Source organism: Cupressus sempervirens, chromosome 5, assembly GCF_028749045.1.
Source record: "Cupressus sempervirens isolate cs-2001-9-10 chromosome 5, ASM2874904v1, whole genome shotgun sequence".
NCBI classification, from domain to species: Eukaryota; Viridiplantae; Streptophyta; class Pinopsida; order Cupressales; family Cupressaceae; genus Cupressus; species Cupressus sempervirens.
In genome coordinates, this window is record NC_143122.1 from 486483080 (window position 1) to 486502878 (window position 19799).

At 34.7% G+C, this 19799-nt stretch overlaps 1 protein-coding gene across 6 annotated transcripts in view; it reads left to right on the forward strand.

Moving 5' to 3' along the window:
• HAG1 (histone acetyltransferase of the GNAT family 1) overlaps nt 1-19799 on the forward strand; it is a 181530-nt gene that overhangs the window by 24286 nt on the left and 137445 nt on the right. The window lies entirely within an intron of this gene.

The window sequence follows — 19799 nt, forward strand, 5'->3', positions numbered from 1 at the left end:
TTAAGACTACTGATTTCCAAATCTGTAAACTTTCCATCATACTGTTGGAATCTTTTTGTCTGAAAGAGGAAGTTGGAGATTTGAACACAGTAAAGGGGAATTTGAATTTTGAGTATTGTTTCTAGAAATTGTATGGATTTAGTTGTGTTGGATTGAGCATCAAGATTTTGAGTGTCTTCATCACGATTTGTCGAACAATAAATCAGTAAGAAATTTTTATTTGTCTTAGAGTGGAATCGTACATAACTCGTCCTTTATAGTTGAGTTGTTCATTTGTTTTTAATTTATTAATTTGATAAGTACATTGAATTGTTCGCTGTTGTTTAGATTTGATCAATACAAATAGTGTAAGATATTATCTTGTTCCCATTATTTGTATCTGTTATGCCCGTGTGATGGTTAAATTATAATAGACTGATCTGAATACGTTAAGTTGTGACAATTTGTGGCGTCAAATTAACTAAGTTACTAACAAATATCATGCAAACAATACTGTAGGGTTGTATGTAAGAAATGTATGTTTGACTCTATCGCCCAATTAGAATTCAACACTGATCATAAAATTGCTCATAAGTTTGAACCCAATGCTGGCATTTCTCTTTTCCTTTCCTTTAGCAATCTGATTTCATTTAGTAATTTGTCTATTTTTGTTTCAGCAACATATAACCTCTTAAAAAAGTAATTGAAGTTTGAAGATAAATAATCTAGAACGTTTCCTTGATGCTTGCCAATTGAGGAGTTTATTTGATTGTTGTAATCCGCTGTAAATTATCTTGGAATTGAGTTTTGCCATCTAGGATTTAGGTAAACAGGCCTTGGTCCAGCGGAACCAAAAGCGCAAGGGATTTGGATCGCATTGATCAATCCCGTCAAGTTGGCCTTAACCGGTTGGATATCCCAGCATTGAGCAGGCAAGGCTCGTAGGATTCCAATTTGCGATTTTGGGAACCAACAAGGGGAAGCACCTCTATTATTTTTAACCATTGAATGATCCTAGAACAATGGCCTAAATCCTATTTCAAGTCAAACATTTCAAAGGATACCAAGTTTTAAAGAAAGTTCCCAAAGTAAAGACGTGTCCCCAATCAAATCTATTTAGCGGAAAAGTGAGAAAGGATAAAATGTTTCATGAAAAGTCTTCGGAATAGAGACACATGCGAAATCTACATACTTAATCTATAGTGTAACTTGAATGTTTACCAAATATTGGTAAATATCACCATCAATTAAGAAAAGTATTGAAAATTATAAGCGAATATATTTAAATTGCTACGTATAAAATTTAGATTCCATTGGCGAAGTCATCACTAAAATATAAACACTTCTGTATTATTATTGGCGATTAGCCTAAGCATGGGACCCAATTTTGGAAAAGTGCAGGGGATACGGACACCCCAAAAGTGCAAAAAAAAAAAGCCAAATCTAGGGTCCCCAATGAGTGAGATTAGCCAATTGGTGAATATTAGCCACTAAAGTTATCCTTGGAGATGGTTTAGAAACTTGATTTGAAGAGAATGAGACATCCTTATCCTTATAGTATTTGCTGGTTGCAAGGTGAGCATGCTTTGGAAGTGAGGGAGCAGTGCCTTGTTGATTTCCAGATTGGGCAGTATAAGGATCGAGTGTTGTGTGATATTGTGGACATGAATAGTTGTCATGTGTTGCTTGGTAGACCTTGGCAGTATAATTGTAGGGTTGTGCATGATTGTGTCAAGAATGTTTTTACTATTGAGAAAGGTGACAGGAAGCATTCCCTGATTCCTTTGCAGAATGAAGAGCTTGGTAGGAGGAACTTGAGTATTGGTAGTTGAGTTGAGTTGAAGGATTCTAAGAGGGTCAGAGATCAGAATGGAAAGCAGACTTGTGGCACACCGAGGATGGATGTGAAGAAGCAGAAGAAGAGAAAAGGAAAGAGCATACAAGTTGAGGACTTGGAGGATATGTATGTGAAGAACTAGTTTGGGATTTATGTTTTGAATCCCAAAAGATGTTCTTCCAGCTAGTGACACATCTTTTCAAACCCGGGTGTCTGATGCAGGAGCATCCTGGGAAACAAAATACTCAATACTCAATACTCAATACCAAATTTTTCTTGAAACCTTACCTTCATCATTGTATTTTGCTCTTCTCATCCGTCGTACCGAATATCGGAACATTTATGTCCTTAATAATAAAAGAACAAAATAGACTACTACTTTGTTGTTGTTATCGAATTTGGCTCTGATACCATGTTAATGTTTGAGCCCAGAAATAGAGATAAACAACAATAAAAGAGTATAAACAATAAACAAAATACTCAATACATTTATCTTGGGAAAACCTTTCTTGGAAGGGAAAAACCCTGCCACACCAGCAAAAATGTCCTTTAATTGATCATAAACTATTCAAGTACATGGCTTTCCACTTCAGTGATTTATAATATACCAAGCAATCACATAAATAGATTGCATAAGCCTCTTCATCTTTCTCACGAAGGTCTCTTTGAGTCTCCAAAATAAGATCCTTTATATTTCCACATATACAACACTTCACATTTCCATGCGCATTCCTCTTTGCATGACGTATGACACTTGTCTTTTTACATAATATTAACTTAAATATAATCACAAATATCTCTTGCAGCTGAAGATGACTATAACGGTCATAACAATCATGTTTTTATCTCATAAAATCAGAGATAAAGATCTGTATTGTAGCTACAAACTTCAACAAGGACCTCATCCTTTGTGGCCTCTTGTGGTCCTTTTCCGATGGTCCTTATCTATCATTATGAGGTGGCATACCTAGTTAAGGCTTTACGTCATTCTTTTGCCTCATGTCAACCTCTTGGCTCTTATGATTGACTCACTTCAACAATTGATCAATGTGGGGCTAGTAGGGGAGCTGCAATAGGGTGTCCTTGACCCTCAACCCTAGCCCTAAGGCAGGACCTTATTGTAACATTCGGTTTTTTGGGTCTAATTTATCATTCAACATAAGCATAGAATACAGTTATAACTTTGATTTCATAGGAAGGCAGTTACATCGTTCATGTTCATGCGAATAAGATTTATCGTTAAAAACAGTTATACAAAATTTCTTAACTAAATACTTGAAATACCATTAAATGAAATTACTTTTGAAATTGAAAATCACATACCTTGGAAAAACTGAGACTGAAAATCAACAAAGGATGTTTCTGCAACCACCCGGATTAGTCCACAAATACACTATAACAATTTCACAAGTCGACTATCATCTAAAAACTGCTATCTCAAAAATCATTTGACGATTACAACTAAATACCACTATAATTTAAATTAGGGCATCACATATCATTTTACCAATTAGGGCATCAATTACCATTGGTTCATTTAGGGCTTCTGATACTGCTTTACCACTTAGGGCTTCCGCAACCACGGATTCAATATAGGGCTTTTACGACCACGGATTCAACTAGGGCTTTCGATACCACAGATTCAGTTAGGGCTTCCAATACCATTGTATCATTTAAGGTTCCAGCTGTCACACAATCAATTAGGGCTTTGATTTTCTTTTCCTTCCGATTGCTTATTTGTGACAGTTTCTCAAGATTAGATAAATACTTATATTCAATATTCATTTGTATGAAAGTAAAATGATGATATCAATGAAATACTTGAATTTAATCTTACCTTCTCATATACAAAAATGATAATACTTGTTTCCGATAAACAATTGAATGTATGGCTTATCTCGGTTTGATGCATATCCGATCTCTTGAGAGAGGTGAAACATTGTCAGGGGCTTAACCACCCAACCTCGGACCACAATATTTATCCCCACACGATCTCTAACAAGAAAGGCCCTCCCTACCCGGAATTGACAGGGAACATCTTACCATCTACTGGACTTCAAGATATAAACACGCCATACGACTTGGTAGCAGGAGATCACTGTAATAGGATTATGCATGAGTTATTAATTTGTTTAAATGGTAAATATTGAATGTCATAACTGATACTGATTCATACTATTGAGGATTCCTTTCTTACCACATCACCCATCTTCTTGGCTTTACAGCCGGGTGTGTCCCAGGTATTCGGAATTCTCAGAGCAGACAACTCTTTCATATATTCAAAAAGATTACATACAACTATTATTTTATATTCTAAGATTATGTTCTTAAGAGATCTCAAAATGTCAACATTCTTGTATTTCTTTTTAACAGTTCATCTACACCTCCTCACCATAATTAGGCCATCAGGCCGGTGATTCCTTGGTGCCTAAACATTTAACCTTACTAAGATACTCCGCACCTTCTTCACCCAATTTTGGCTTTTAGCCTGGTGAATTCCTTGGTGCTCTGGTTAATTATCTCATCTCAGTTATCAATCTTATGTCTAAATTGCATGATAAGTGTTTTTAGGAAAGATAGATTTTTAAGATGAAAATCAGAAAATTGCATAGTATGACAATAACAGACTTGAGTAGAATCATTATTATGGCAATCAACTTATCTCTGAATTAAGGTTATTTTCAATTGCATAAAAAGTGCTATCAAAGAAGAATAACTTTTAAGAACAAATTCAGGGAGGTTGCCTACTTGGATATCAACCAGTTAACTGATTTTTGAATAGGAAATAAGGCTAGGGTAATCAACTGATCTTCTACAGATTTTAATGAATTTGAAGAATTAATATGGACAACTTCTTTCTGGTCTTATATCACAACAAGAAATAAAGACAAACTGGAAATGAAATACGAAGAGTTCTAAGCACAGTTCGATGACACAAGGAAACAATTATTTGCCCAGATGTATGAGGAAATCCTGTACGTCTACCTACAGAAATGTTTGCATAATTAATTTCAAACAAGAAAAGGAAGTGAAAACGTTTTTATGGAATACTAAAGCTATCATACGTGACTTGGTCTTGTGATTATGTGGCTCGGGTACTTGAGAGAATTCTCCAACCCGCAGCAATACTTCCAGCCGTATGCTCTTTTGCTGTTTTCCTCTGCGATTGCTTTTGCACGCTAATTGACAGACTTGAATGTTAAATGGCTTGGAAGCCGTGGGCAGAATTGGACGCCAAAAGCTAGGAAAAAGGGGTGCCGAGTCATGTTTAAACTCACAACTGACTCTCTATTTTGCCTCTCTATTCTAAATTCCACGGTGAATGAAGTCGATATGTATGCAGATAAAAACAAATCGGGTACTGTTTGACACCGTAACTAAGCAAAGAAAATTCGATGAATCCTATCGTGAAAGAAAAGAAAGGCCAGAGATATGATTGATTTCCGATACATGACAAAGGTTCCATATAAATAAATTAAATGTTCTTATGGCTTCCATCAGTTATAAAAAAATTCCTACGGAAACCTAGATGACCATCCGGATTCCAAATATTAAATTGACTAAAAAGAAAAGAATAAGAAGTTGGAAAGAATTGGAAAATTAAAATTCAAAGATTATAATAATACAATTATTATAATCCGAACATTATTATAAAGTACAACTATTAAATTATTAAATTATAATGGTGCCAAATCATGGTTATATTTAAATGAACATTTATAAACTATTATTAAAAATACTACGACAAAAGATAATTTTAAAATCTTTTAACATACGTTTTATAAATGATTTAATTATTTTAATTAAATTATTTATTAAATAACTCAATTATTTTAATTAAACTATTTATTAAAATAACTTATGCGATTCCACAGATGTATTCTGTTCCAAGTCGCTAGGTCCTTTATCTGTTTGCTCAATGATGGTGACGCCCTGCCTAATTATTTTCTGTCAATGCTTCTACCCCTTCGGCATGTTCCCTGCAAGGAATTTCTCTGTAATTAACTTATAAATTATATAATCATAAATAATCATAATAGTTAACCTTTCATCCTAATTCCATGAATTAGCGATTAACGATCAACTAACATGTCATTTGCACTTGAAATCATAACGACCAACTAACTTACCATTTCGCCAGATTATATCAAATTAAACTACCAACTAACTTCATGTAAACCTCAACGGCTATATTTCAAGCTAGGTCAAAAATTGGGATGTAACACTTATCCTCCTTGTCCTCATTCCGTACTTAACTAATAGTCTTTAACCACCGTCACAAGATGCCCACATGGTCTTTAACCATCTTTACAAGGTGCCATGCATAATGGGTATCCTTTGGCATTCCCTCCTTGCACTTTGCTCCTTCCCTCAACAAGACCAATTTTCCCAAATTCCATATTTAATGTATAGACATTAAATTCAAGTATTCATTAATTGTATATGATCAATTAATTGTATGCGATCGATTAATTGTATATAGTCAAATATAAACATTATGTATTCCATTTATATATTAGCTATGCTTATTACGATAATAGATAAGCTTCTATTATTAGTAATGGTTATCTATTTGTAATCTATTGTAAATATTAGAATGTTTCTAATATTTAGTTTGTAGTTATCTGCTAGCTTTCTTTAACTTTCTTTTAGCTAAAATAGGATGTTTCTATTCTTTACGATTGTTTCCTAAGGAAACATAGTTTCATTCTTTTGTATATATAGACCTCTCGGTCTCTGTTAATAACAAGCAAATATTTACCAATTACTTCGTAATAAGGTTATCAGAGCCAATTCTTTGACTTTCAAAAAACAAATTTATAATTTCTGGTTCGAAATTATTAGAGCAATATTTTTCAAAATTATTTTCTATGATATTTGCTTCTTATGGCCATTTTTATACAACTGCTGTTATATTTTTTGCACATTTCCACCATTTTTGTGCTTTCTTGTAGCATGGCCATTTTTATTCAAAACCCTAATTTCTTGCACCAGAGCAAAATTTTATAAAGAAATTCTTGGTGGGTTTTTTTGAGATCTCAACTGGGTTGTCTGTTTTTTCTAGGTGCCTCAATTTTTTGTGCCTCAGTTTTCGAGCTAGGGGATACAGAAATTGACAAAATATTCTTTTTGGGTTTTTTAAGCTTTCTTCTAGTCACCCCTTTATTTTTTTTGGGTCTTTCATTTTTGCCTCGAAGTACGCGCCTTCACAGATTTTCACACTTTTTCATTGAAAAACATGCTAGGGTATCTTTGACTAATGTTCTACTCGAGAGCAATTCAAAATTCAATGGTCGGAATTATGGCACTTGGAAGCAACAGATAATAGCTATTTTAGAATATGAGAATATTGATCAGATTGTTTTGGGTGTTACACAATGTCCGACTGCCCCTGGTATTGATCATTATACATAGGATCTGAATAATTGGGAGGCGGCGATGCTTCTCAAATTATCTGTAGTTGATGATCAACTCTCTCAAATTCCATCTGGCAAGACAACTGGTGAGAGATGGACACATCTCAAAAATCTTCATGAGACTTCTAACAAAAGCAAAGCTTTCTTCTTGAAAAACACTCTATTTTCTATTATCATGGATGAGCGAACATTGCTCCAAGCTCACTTAAATAGGATTCAGGAAATTCGTGATTAGTTGCTTGCCATTGGTCACAAGATGGAGGAAGAGGACATTGTGGTCATCACTCTTAGGAGTTTACCCAAGTCCTATGAGCATTTTATCGAGACTCTCAACATCACTTCTTTTGGTGTTGATTTGAAATTTGCAAATCTTTGCACACTCCTACTTTAGCAAGATCGGTGGAAACAATAGTTCGGTAGTAGTTCCAGCTCCACCTCCACAAAGCAAGCCTTTGCTGCTAAATCCTTTCAGAAGGATAAAGGCAAGTCTCAGCAGTTTTCTTAGTAGAAATCCACTGCTCCAGATTCAGAAGGCTCCTAGAAGAACATTCAATACAACTATTGCCACAAGTTTGGTCACATAAAGGTTGAATATTGAAAACTCTTAGCTGCCCAATCTATAAGCAATCAGGTTTGCAGCCCAAAGCGAACAGTGCAGAGCACATTGAGCAAACGAAATCTTTCTTTTATGCCTTAATGGCTAAAAGACTTGCAGATCATGTGAAGTCGTCTGCTTGGTACATTGATTTAGGTGCCTCTCGTCATTTCACCCATTGTAGAGATTGGTTCACTGACTACTGACCTTATTCAGATTTTGTTATTTTTGGTGGTGGAGAAGAGTACACCGTTGTTGGTAAAGGCAACATTCATATTTAGTCTGTTGGGAGGAATTCCATTTTCCTCGATGTGTACTACGTTTCAAGGATGAAACTAAATTTATTCTCAAACATTTGCTGTGACACTCCATAGGTGGATGCCACCTTCTGTTCACATCAGTGTACCATCACTAATAGGGCGGCTCAGTCTATTGTTGCAGTGGGTCTTGAGGATCATGGTCTTTTCCAACTTACTGATTCTGGTTATTCTCCGGAGTTAGCTGTGGTTGCTTGGCAGTTTTCAGTTAGCACACTTTGGCATCAACGGTATGGGTACTTAAATGTGCATTATCTCTCTTAGCTTGCTTGGGAAGAGCTTGCCCACGGTTTGCCAGAGATTCAGACTCAACAACTTGGTGTTTGTGATGCATACCAGGTTGGGAAGCAACATCGCACACCTTTTACCAGTGGTGATTCGCGACAAACTTCTCAGGTACTTTAGCTTGTTTATGTCGATACTTGTGGCCCTATGGCCACTCTTGCTCTTGGATCTAGGTATTTTTTGTTGCTTGTTGATGATTTCAGTAGAAAAATGTGAGTATTTTTTAAATAAGAAATCAGATGCATTTCCTGTATTTCAGCAGTTTAAACATTTCGTTGAAAAAGAGTCTAGGAAATCTATATTTACTCGTAGGTCAGACAATGGGGGGGAAATTTTGTTCTAATGAATTCCCTAGCTATTTGGATATTCATGACATCAAACACTAGTTAACCGCACCCCACACCCCACAACAAAATAGTGTAGTTGAAGGTTGGAACAAAACAATCACCGAGATGGCTCGATCTATGCTTGAACACATGTTCCAAAGAAGTTCTGGGCAGAAGCAGTGAATATTGCGGTTTATCTTTTGAACCGGTCACCCACAGTGGCTGTCAAAGGTAAGACTCCGGAAGAGGCCTAGTCAGGTTGCAAGTCCAGAATTGATCATCTGAAAGTTTTTGGCTCCCTTGCTTTTGTTTGGATCCTTGATGCATCCCACACCAAGTTGGATGCCAAGAGTCAAAAACTCATGCTTGTTGGATACAACAGTCTTCACAAAGCCTACCATTTGATTGACACTAAGACATCTCATCTCCTGTATAATCTTGATGTAGTCTTTGATGAGCAGTGAGGACCAGTCATGCCCATTTCTCCTGATCCTGATCCAACAGACCAGCCTATGAAGGCTCATGACTTCCATTAGTTCCACTTGATGGGAGAGCTTCAATAGCTCCTGCAACTCCAATTATACCAGTGATCTTTGTACAGACATCTCCAACTTCTCCCGCAGGATCACCCAGATTAGTAGATGCTTCACCAGAGTTTGATCCAGATTCTTTAGACGAGGAACCTAATCATAGAGCATCTCTTGATACTAATGTTGGTCATTCTCCTCTCTGGCGTAAGTGGTGGGCTAAGACACTTGTTGATCTTCGTGATGATGTGCTCATTGATGGGAGAACTGCTCGGAAAAAGAGCAAACATACAGTCTGTTAACTTTGCTCTCATGGCCAACATTCAACCTCAAACATATTCTGAGGCTAAAGGAATTCCAGAGTGGGAACAAGCCATGACATTTGAATGCCAGAGCCTGTTGAAGAATAACACTTGGGTCATTTATGATCTTCCACCAAGGAAGAAACCCATTGGTTGTAAATGAGTTTACAAAATCAAATACAAATGTGATGGTGCTTTGGATAAGTACAAAGCTTGTTTAGTTACAAAGGGCTTTTCTTAGCATTAGGGTATTAATTATGAGGAGACCTTTGCCCCTACTGAAAATATGAGCACAATCAGATTAGTCCTAGCCATGACAACACAATTTGGCTGGGAGGTCCATCAGATGGATGTCTTGAGTGCTTTCTTGAATGGTGATCTCCACAAAGAGGTCTGCATGACACAACCTCCTGGTTTCAAGGTTGCTTATAAAGAACATTAGGCTCTCAAATTAGTGAAAGCTCTCTATGGCTTGAAGTAGGGCCCTAGGGAATGGCACATGAAAATTGATAAGTACCTCAGTGATCAAGGCTTCCAGAGGAGTTCTTCAGACTCAAATTTGTACATCAAGACTACTGACAATGACATCATCCTTCTGCTTATTTATGTGGATGATTTGATCATCACTAGTAATTCAACATCTTTGATTCAGGGAATCAAAAAGAATTTATGCTAGTCTTTTGATATGACCGATCTTGGGCTCATGCATTATTGTCTAGGTGTTGAGGTTTGGCAATAGTCTTCTGGTATATTCATCTCTCAGTCCAAATATGCTAGGGCTCTATTAGACAAATTCCATCTGCAGGATTGTAAGCCTGCATCTGCACCCATGGAGAAAAATCTCAAGTTATCAGCCAAGTTTGATTCTCCTCTTGTTGATGATACTACATACATGCAAGTAGTAGGCAACCTCATCTATCTCTCTACCACTAGGCCTGATATCAGCTTCGCAGTTAGCTACATCTCCCGCTTTATGACAGCTCCCAAGGCTGATCGTTGGATGACAACAAAGTGTGTGCTCCGTTATGTGAAGGGCACTTCAGATTATGAGCTTCTTTACTCTTGGAGTACTAATCCTAGATGCAGTGGGTTCACAGATTCAGATTGGGCAGTCTCTGTTGACGAGAAAAAGTCAACTTTTGGATATATGTTTAGTTTGGGATCCAGTGTCGTCACATGAACCTGTAAGAAGCAACAGGCAGTTTCTCTTTCTTCTACAGAGGTTGAATACAGAGGGACAATCAAGGCAATTTGTGAAGCTGTTTGGCTTTGTTGGATGCTTGGGGATATGCATATGTCGCCAACAGGATTGACCACTTTGTTTGTTGACAACGAAGGCATTATCAAATTAGCATGGAATTTAGTCTTCCATGAACGAACCAAGCATGTGGATGTTCATTGTCACTATATACGATAACTCGTTGAAGACGAGACAATAGATTTGCAGCATGTTCCTACCACAGATTGGACTGTAGACATTCTCACCAAGCCTCTTGGTCTTGATAAGTTTGTTAAATTCAGAAGACAACTTGGTGTTGTGGATAGATTAACTATTAAGGGAGGGTATTATGATAATAGATAAGCTTCTATTATTAGTTAATGGTTATCTATTTGTAATCTATTGCAAATATTAGAATGTTTCTAATATTAGTTATGTTGTAGTTATCTGTTAGCTTTCTTTAGCTTTCTTTTAGCTAGAATAGAATGTTTCTATTCTTTACGATCGTTTCCTAAGGAAACATAATTTCATTATTTTGTAAATATAGACCTCTTGGTCTTTGTTAATAACAAGCAAATATTTACCAATTACTTCGTAATATATTACGATATTAGACAGTTTCTATTTTCTCTCTCTTCCATTTCTTTCTAATGGTCATTCTTTTCTTAATGTTTCCATGAACTCCTTTTGTTCATCATGGAAATTTTCTTTTTCACTCTACAAGAATGTTTCTATTTCCTCTCTCTTGTTTGTTATAGAAACATTCTCTTGTATCTTGTATATATAGATCATTCATGATCATTGTTTGATAATGCATTCATTATTTTACCATAATATGGTCTCTAAGCAAATTCCTGGCCTCTTAAAAAAAATTAATTCCATTTTGAAATATTTGCTAGTGTGATCAAAATTTGTATCTTTTTTCCTCCAAACCCGACTAGGGATTCAGCATCCAATTTTTTTTTGCAATTTCGTGGCCTTCTCTTTGGCCATCTTCGAGCTGACTTTTGCTGCACATCTTCTGCCAAGGGCAGTGTCTAGGGTGTTTTAAACCCCCTGTCTCTGATTTTCGTGTAGTAGTTTCGTTTTCCACCATTTTTTTTAATAGTTAAATTTGCCTTTTTTTAGTTTTTTTAGAACGACTAGAGTTTCTTTCAAAACTCTCTTTTTCCGTGCCAATTTTAAAACTTTTTGGAGATTCTTGGTGGGTTTTTGCAAATCTCAACCGGGTTGGTCGTTGTTTTTCTTGAGTGCATCCTTTTCCGTGCCTCGATTTTCGGGCCAGCGGATTCAAAATCTAATTTCAGATTCTGTGGGGTTTTCAAGCTCTTATTTGGGTTTCTCTTCAAATTTTTTAGGTCTTTTGTCAATCTATCTTGAAGTTCATGCCATATCAGATTTTCATGCTTTTTCATTGGAAAATGTGCAATGGCATATCTTAGTAGTCTCATGCTAGAAGGCAGTCAACGTTTCAACAAAAAGAACTACAACACTTGGAAGCAAAGAATGATGACGATCTTCAAGTACCGTCGCCTTGAGGTGCTTGTTTTGGGTACCAAGACTCGTCCTACCACAATCAATGCTACCACAGACCAACATTGTAGAACATGTAGACCTCTCTCATCAACCCGAGGCTGCCTTTTATGCTTTTTGAGGACATGCAAATTTCTGTTGTTTGAAGATAGATTGATCATTAAGGGAGGGTATTGTGATATTAGATAGTTTCTATTTTCTCTCTCTTTCGTCTTTTTCTAATGGTCACCCATTTTGTATGTTTCCATAAACTTCTTTAGTTCATGTTATGGAAACTTTCTTTTTCACTCTACAAGAACATTTCTATTTCCTTTCTTGTTCGTTATAGAAACATTCTCTTGTATCTTGTATATATAGATTATTCGTGATCGTTGTTTAATAACACATTCATTATTTTACCATAATAATACTCACATACGTGAATCTATCCTTTCATAACACGATAATTAGAGGATATAGATAAGTCTTTAGGTTGTATGGTACTGTATCTGCTTATTATTGAGGTGTTACTGCTGTTTGGTCGATGCTAATGCTGAGTATATATATTTCCTTTTGGTGCTGGTGATGATCCCTTGGAGTTGATTATAAATATTTCATGATCAATTGTTTCCATCAGTGTTTCATATAGATTTAATTATTCATGGGTAACAACAATTGTTCAAGCTTGACGATATATTTCCCCTTCGAGTAGTCATGCTGTCATTTCCAAACAGTGAAGTTTATAGGTACCGTGCAATGATCATCTATAGAATTTGTCAAAAGGCATTGGCCATAATTGTTATTTCACATTATGCTTATGCAGATTAAATTAATCTCATTGAATATGCATAACATTTTCCTCTTTTCTAATATGTAGATTCAATTGAAAAGCAATGACTGTGGATGACATTTTGCATTTCTAATATGCAGATTTCATTTGAAAGACGATGACTATAGTGTTGTTTTTCTAGGATCGTTTCTACAAATGTAGTAACATTACCAATGTGATTGATGATTTTCAAATGCAGATTGGATCTCATATATAAGAGAGAAGGAGACATGTCTCTTCAAGAGACATGTTCCTATATTTTAATCATCATTAGTTAATAAATAACTATATGTATAACACACCTTTAAGCATATATATAATATTAATATATTACCAAGGTCACCGGGAGACGGGGAGACTTGGAGGTCTTTGGTACTGGTGCGACAATTTTCCAAAATAGGAGACGGGGGTACTTGGAGACGGTAATTTTTTTTAATAGTTTAAAGAGTCTGATACAAAATACACAATTGTAATATGGTAGAACTAAAAGACTCAAATAAATAATAATAGTAACGTTACATTAATATAGAGTCAAACATTCCAAAACTCACATAATCACATTATTGTATCTCCTAGTCATACTTGTCATTGTTAAGACTGCTAGTAGGCAAATGCTGGTGGCCTAATTTAGTAGGAGTTGCTCAGGTTAGGCAAGGCCTATAGCAATATAAGGCAGGTGACTTCTCATTTTGAATATGTTATAAGGATTTGGCAAAATGTTACTTTTTGATGTTCTGTCTCTTTTTAAATTGATAGTGTAGATAGTTCTCAATATCGATAATGAATTTTGGCATGTTCTTGATATGGATTGGAAAGCCTAATATGCTAATTTCTTCATATATCTATACAATATCTTGAGGGATCACAATTGTCATTGTTGTCAAAATAGATTAGAATATCAATTATGGTGCAAAAAAGTCTGTAGAAATCTTAATCTGAAAGTGCAGATTGGATTGGTGATGGAGAAGAAACACATTCATTTGATACTTAACTGTTTTGCTTATAGTGATATATTTTCTTTGATTGAGAAAGTTTCAAGGTGACAGGCATAAGTCGATCTGTAGCTGGTTTTTTGTTTTCAAGTAGTGGACTGGTCTTCTGTTTTGTAAAATCTGAAAATACTCTGTCATGATCAATATCTTATTCATAAACCTGCTCATAATCAGTTTCATATGTATTTGTTGTGGCAATAGACCTATTTGTGAAGTTTTGTGTTTAGAATGGCTAGGAATGAATGCATCAGTTTGGTTACCAAAATGGCACCAAATGAATCCATCAATGTGCATATACTGGTTGTATTAAATCGGCTTAAATTCTGGCTATACAATTAGAACTGTTACAACTGTCTTTACATTAAGTTGCAATTACTGTTTAATTCTACCATCTCATTCTTCAACAATGAAAGGTTTGTTTTTGTTTATAATAATATGGTTGAAACTGTCAATCGATTCCTATATGGTTAAAACTGAGAATTGTCCAAACAATTATTAACCAATTTGGAAGCCGTACAAACAATGGATAAAAAACATTGGTCTTAATTTTTGCATTAAAAAATATTAAGATGAGGGCTAAAACACATAAAATAATTTGATATTATATTTTACATTTATTTTTTATAAGAAGACTTTGGGGAGACTTCACTTTTTGGATTAGGAGACTTGGAGATTTTGTTATGAAGTCTCCAACCTTTTTTGAGGTCTTCGGAGATGCCAAAAGTCTCCGAGATGCATCTCTGTCTTCAAGACGTGTCTTTTAGGGGGGAGACGGGTCTCCTTGTAACTATGTATATTACCCATATATGTAATATGTTATTATATTATTATATAATAATATATAATGCATATTATATATAATATATATTATATATATAAGATATTTATCTTAATTATAATTTACCATCAACGAGATATCTCATGATAAAATCAAACCGATAGAAGCTATAACAAAGTCATAACCCATAGAGACATGACTGTACTTGGCCAACGGCCACATAGGGTCATGTCCCAACTTGATCAACTTCGCTGAATAAGCAAATACAATTAGTTTGCTTTTCAATCAGCAATCATGTGGAGGTAAAACAATTACATTTAGGAACTTCATAACATAATAGTCTCTTCTGATTATAAGAGCTCGATTAGTTAAGTCATTTATAAATAAATAGACATACATACATACATATGTACATATATATTCTTATTAGTAATATGAAACATAAAACAATGTTCATATAAATCATGAATACAAATACTCAATATAATGAGTATATCACTTCGACTGATGCTATACTTCAACACCCCCTCTTAGCAAGGGAGAAGTAACAAAAACATTTTATGAGACATCAGTATACACAACATATTATTTGACTTTAACACTCTGAAATAGTGACTTGTCAAATAACTACAATCACAATGTTATGAACACTATCATAACATATATTATGATTTCTAATTGTCCGAAACAATATCTAGAGTAATCATAATGCATTCGTTATCAATGATCTCTAATTTTTTGAAACAATATCTAGATTTTTCATGATAACAAGCCTATCATTTGCAAGATCGTCATCTTACAAAGAATACCTTCTGTTTGTTATCATTGTGTCCAGCAAAATCTGACGCAAAGAACCATGATAACAGGTCTACCATTTATAAGATCGTTATCTTATAATGGTTGCCTTTTGTTTATATATGTCAATGAAAGATCGTCACCTTTCATTACATATCATATGTGAAATGGTACAAAAGGTTTTCACCTCATATTTCTCTCTCATAGAGGAGAGTGTGTTATGAATAATTTCTCTTAGAATTCTCCTCATAGAGAAGATATCATCCACAAAGGATTGCATCTCAAAATTTCTTCCTCTAAACATCAATCTTGGGAAGTCAGGTCCTCTTGTTACTTCCTTAGAAACTCTTTTTACCCAAGGACACCTGTCGAACTCATCACTCCCTCATGATATACGTAGGAGTAGGCCCATCAACGTCATGCAATCAACCACATGTATTTCTAGACTCCCTTTGAATATAAATCTTGTAAGCTCTTGCATTGTCTATGAAGAAGTGTCATACTCCCTCTTAATGTAGAAGAATCTTATAATCTCAATCATCAAGGATGAGAGCCTTATTTTATCCATCTTGATCATCAAGGTCTTCGAAGTTACTATCATTAGGTTGAGTCTGCCCAATATCTAGTAGCATGTGTAAAGTACCAACTTTCTTTTCCTATAAGAACATCCTCAGACATAAAGGAAAAGATCAAGGCAAACAACCCTTATAGTATGCATAGAATTACAAATTAGATAAATGCAAAAGATAAGAATACTTATGTACATGTGAAGATTCAAAAATTGTCTTCTTAGATTATTTGAGAATAGAACATCTCTCTTCTAATGAAGGTTCAAGTGGGAATGAAACATTGATTATTATTCCCCCCACAATGTAAAATTCCACTCATTCTTATGATATCTTTTCTTTTTTTGAAAGTTCTAACTTGCTCTTTTAATCCATTGAAAATCCAAACATTCATTTAGCTTAATAGTAGAAGTGAACACAAAATTGTCCACAATACGTCAATATCTTGATTGAGTATGATTGTGTCACTTGAATTACTCTACAACTTATACGTCAAGTAGCATTTAACATTTATCATTTATCATAGATGGTTCAATTTAAGTCACCATTTTCATATGATGCACACAAGGGGTAGGCCCATTAAAATCACATAGTTGCATGAATTACAGTCCTCTTGACTATTATAATTTATCGATCATTGAAGATTCTACCACAACATGGTTTACTCCCTCTGAATCAATATGATCGAGATCACTAAAGGTTGATGAAACCGTATCCTCTATCCACTCCCTCTCTTTCAAGGTTGCAACTGATGAAATGTCAAATGTCTAGCTCCATCTTAATCTCAATCTCCTTCTTCCTGTAATAACATTCTTGGAGGAAAAGATCAAGGCAAATAATTCTTATGGTACATATAGAAATACAAATAAGAATGTTAGTATTTTAACTCATGCCAAAAAATACTTAGTGATGTATAGAAGTTAGAATATAATTATACTTCATCTTTACCTTTTGTATTCTCATAATGAATCTTTTTTATGGTTATCAAACATTATATTGATTTATCAAATATCATTTTGAATAAACGTACACACACACACACACACGCATTTTACAATATTCAATACAAAGCATATTATATATTCATTAACATAATAATGTAGAGGAACATCTAATAAAAAAAATGTGTATATCATTCAATAATAATATCAAGTAGAACATACGTTATATTCACCTTTATAATCATGTGCCTTCATCCATGTCGGCATGCTTTGCTATGGCAATTGAGATTTTATTATAGATTACAACCATTCCTATTTTCTATAATCCACTTATTCACCCTCTTCAATTTTTATTTTAACTTTATTTTTAAATGTTATTTTGGCTCTTGGATATAATGACCTAAAGATTGGAACATATGAGTTAGATATATCAACCAAGCACATGGTCTTTCATCTTTATTGATTTTTAAGATCATGTCACCTCTGAAGTCTAAAGTCTAATGTCTTTGTTGACTTTGAAAATCATGCCACCTCTAAAGTCTAAAGTCTAATGACCCACATCATGACACCTTTCTTTGGGTCTTTTCCATATCACACGACTCCCTAATTTGTGAATTTCCAGTAGTGTATATATATCTTCATATATATGGAACACTTTTCTTTAAATGGCTTAATCCACTTCTATATTACTACGACAATCTTCGATAGGATGGATATGCATTTGGTAGTTGTTACTGCATACACCCAACTCGTTCCTTGCTTTTGTTTTGAGCGTATGAATCAAATCGTATGAATCTTCCTCTCCAGTATCTCACGGTGTTATAAAGAATTCTCAGGTTTTCTTTGCCAGTATTGTTTGCCTCTTCTCCGTACTTAGCTTTTCATTTCTCTAATTTTGCGAACTAATATCCATTCCTTCTTTGAATAGAAGACACAAACTATATATCTTTGTTTGATACTTTCCATTAGGTAGCATGATTATTCACGATCTCTGTCATGTTGTTGATGATTGGGTCTAACATTATTATTATTGTCTTGTTTCATAGAATATCAGGTCGCTTGCATTTGTCAGATGTTGTATAGACATTTATGCAACCCATTGCTACCTTGGACGTTTCGTAGGATCCATTGCGTTATGAATTTGGCATTTCACTATCATGTATTTAATGCACTTATGGGTTTCGTTAGTAAAGTGTCACCCCTAGTTTCTTTCTTTTATCCCTCTGTTTATGCAAAATCGACATTCAATGCTATTTACTCCACTTCTATCATTGATAATTGTATCCTCATAAATCTATAGATATACTAGTATTTACACACGTAAGTCATTCACAATTTCATTATCTTGCATACTTATTGCCTTTGTTTCTAGTTTCCATTTGACATTTTATTGTGTGAAAATACTTAACAAAATTGTGGATTTTACTTACACCCAAACAATGGTGTTCGTTTAACTTGAGAATTTGGATTCTCTTCAACATATTGCTTCTGCATACAAGATTGTTCCATACGCATCTGTTAGTGTAATTTCCCAAGTGTAGTATACTACTAAATGTTGTGAGTCTTATATGCTCTCTATATTTCACATTTGCTGCCTAGTGCTTTGATACCATGTTGTTTTTCTAGGATCATTTCTGCAAATGTACTAACATTGTCAATGTGATTGATGATTTTCAAATGCAGATTGGTTCTCATATATAAGAGAGAAGGAGACACATCTCTTCAAGAGACATGTACCTATATTTTAATCATCATTAGTTAATAAATAACACACCTTTAAGCATAAATATAATATTAATATATTGACCATATTTTTAATATATTATTATCTAAAAATCATAGTTCCAAAAATTGCCTTGAAATCACCAAAATCGCCGATTTGGCGATAAGATTCATGACTCCCAATTTTTTTGGGATCGAAAATCACTGGCGGCGATTTTTTCTTGTGAATTGCCTGAATTGCCCAAATTGGTGATTCATGGCAAAAATCACCAGAATCGCCATCGGGTATCTCCAAAAATCAGCCGCGCCAGCAAGCATAAAAAGTTGGACTTAAAAAAAAATACACATGTTTTAGTTGCTTTATAATTTGTCTTTCCTCTTTGTTATATCCCTAAAGAGCCTTCTATTTGCTTAGCATGAGTAGAAGAGAGGAAGAGTGAGAGAGAAGAAGAGAAAAGAAAATCCATAGGTTTCCAACCGGCAAGAAGGAAGAGCACCAAAGAGATCAGAAGTCCATCTGGGGAGGCCATAAATTGCATTGGGAGCATTAAGGAGTCAATATCAACACTCCTCAACTCATTTGCAAGAGGTAAGTGCTGGTTTTTTTTTTTTTGCATGTTAGTGTATTATGCATTTTTTGTTAAATTTTTTTAGCGTTCATTTGCAAATCTTTAATGTTTTTTATTTCTACTAAATTGCAAACTAGGGTTTTTTGTTTTGTAGTTTTTGTTTATTAGTTGCAAACTTTGATATTTTACATGAATTTTTTTATTGCAGCAGCCTTTTGCTTTCATTTTCCAATTTCCACAATGGGTAAAAAAGATGAATGTTGAAAATATAATGAAGAGTTTCCTGGGAGA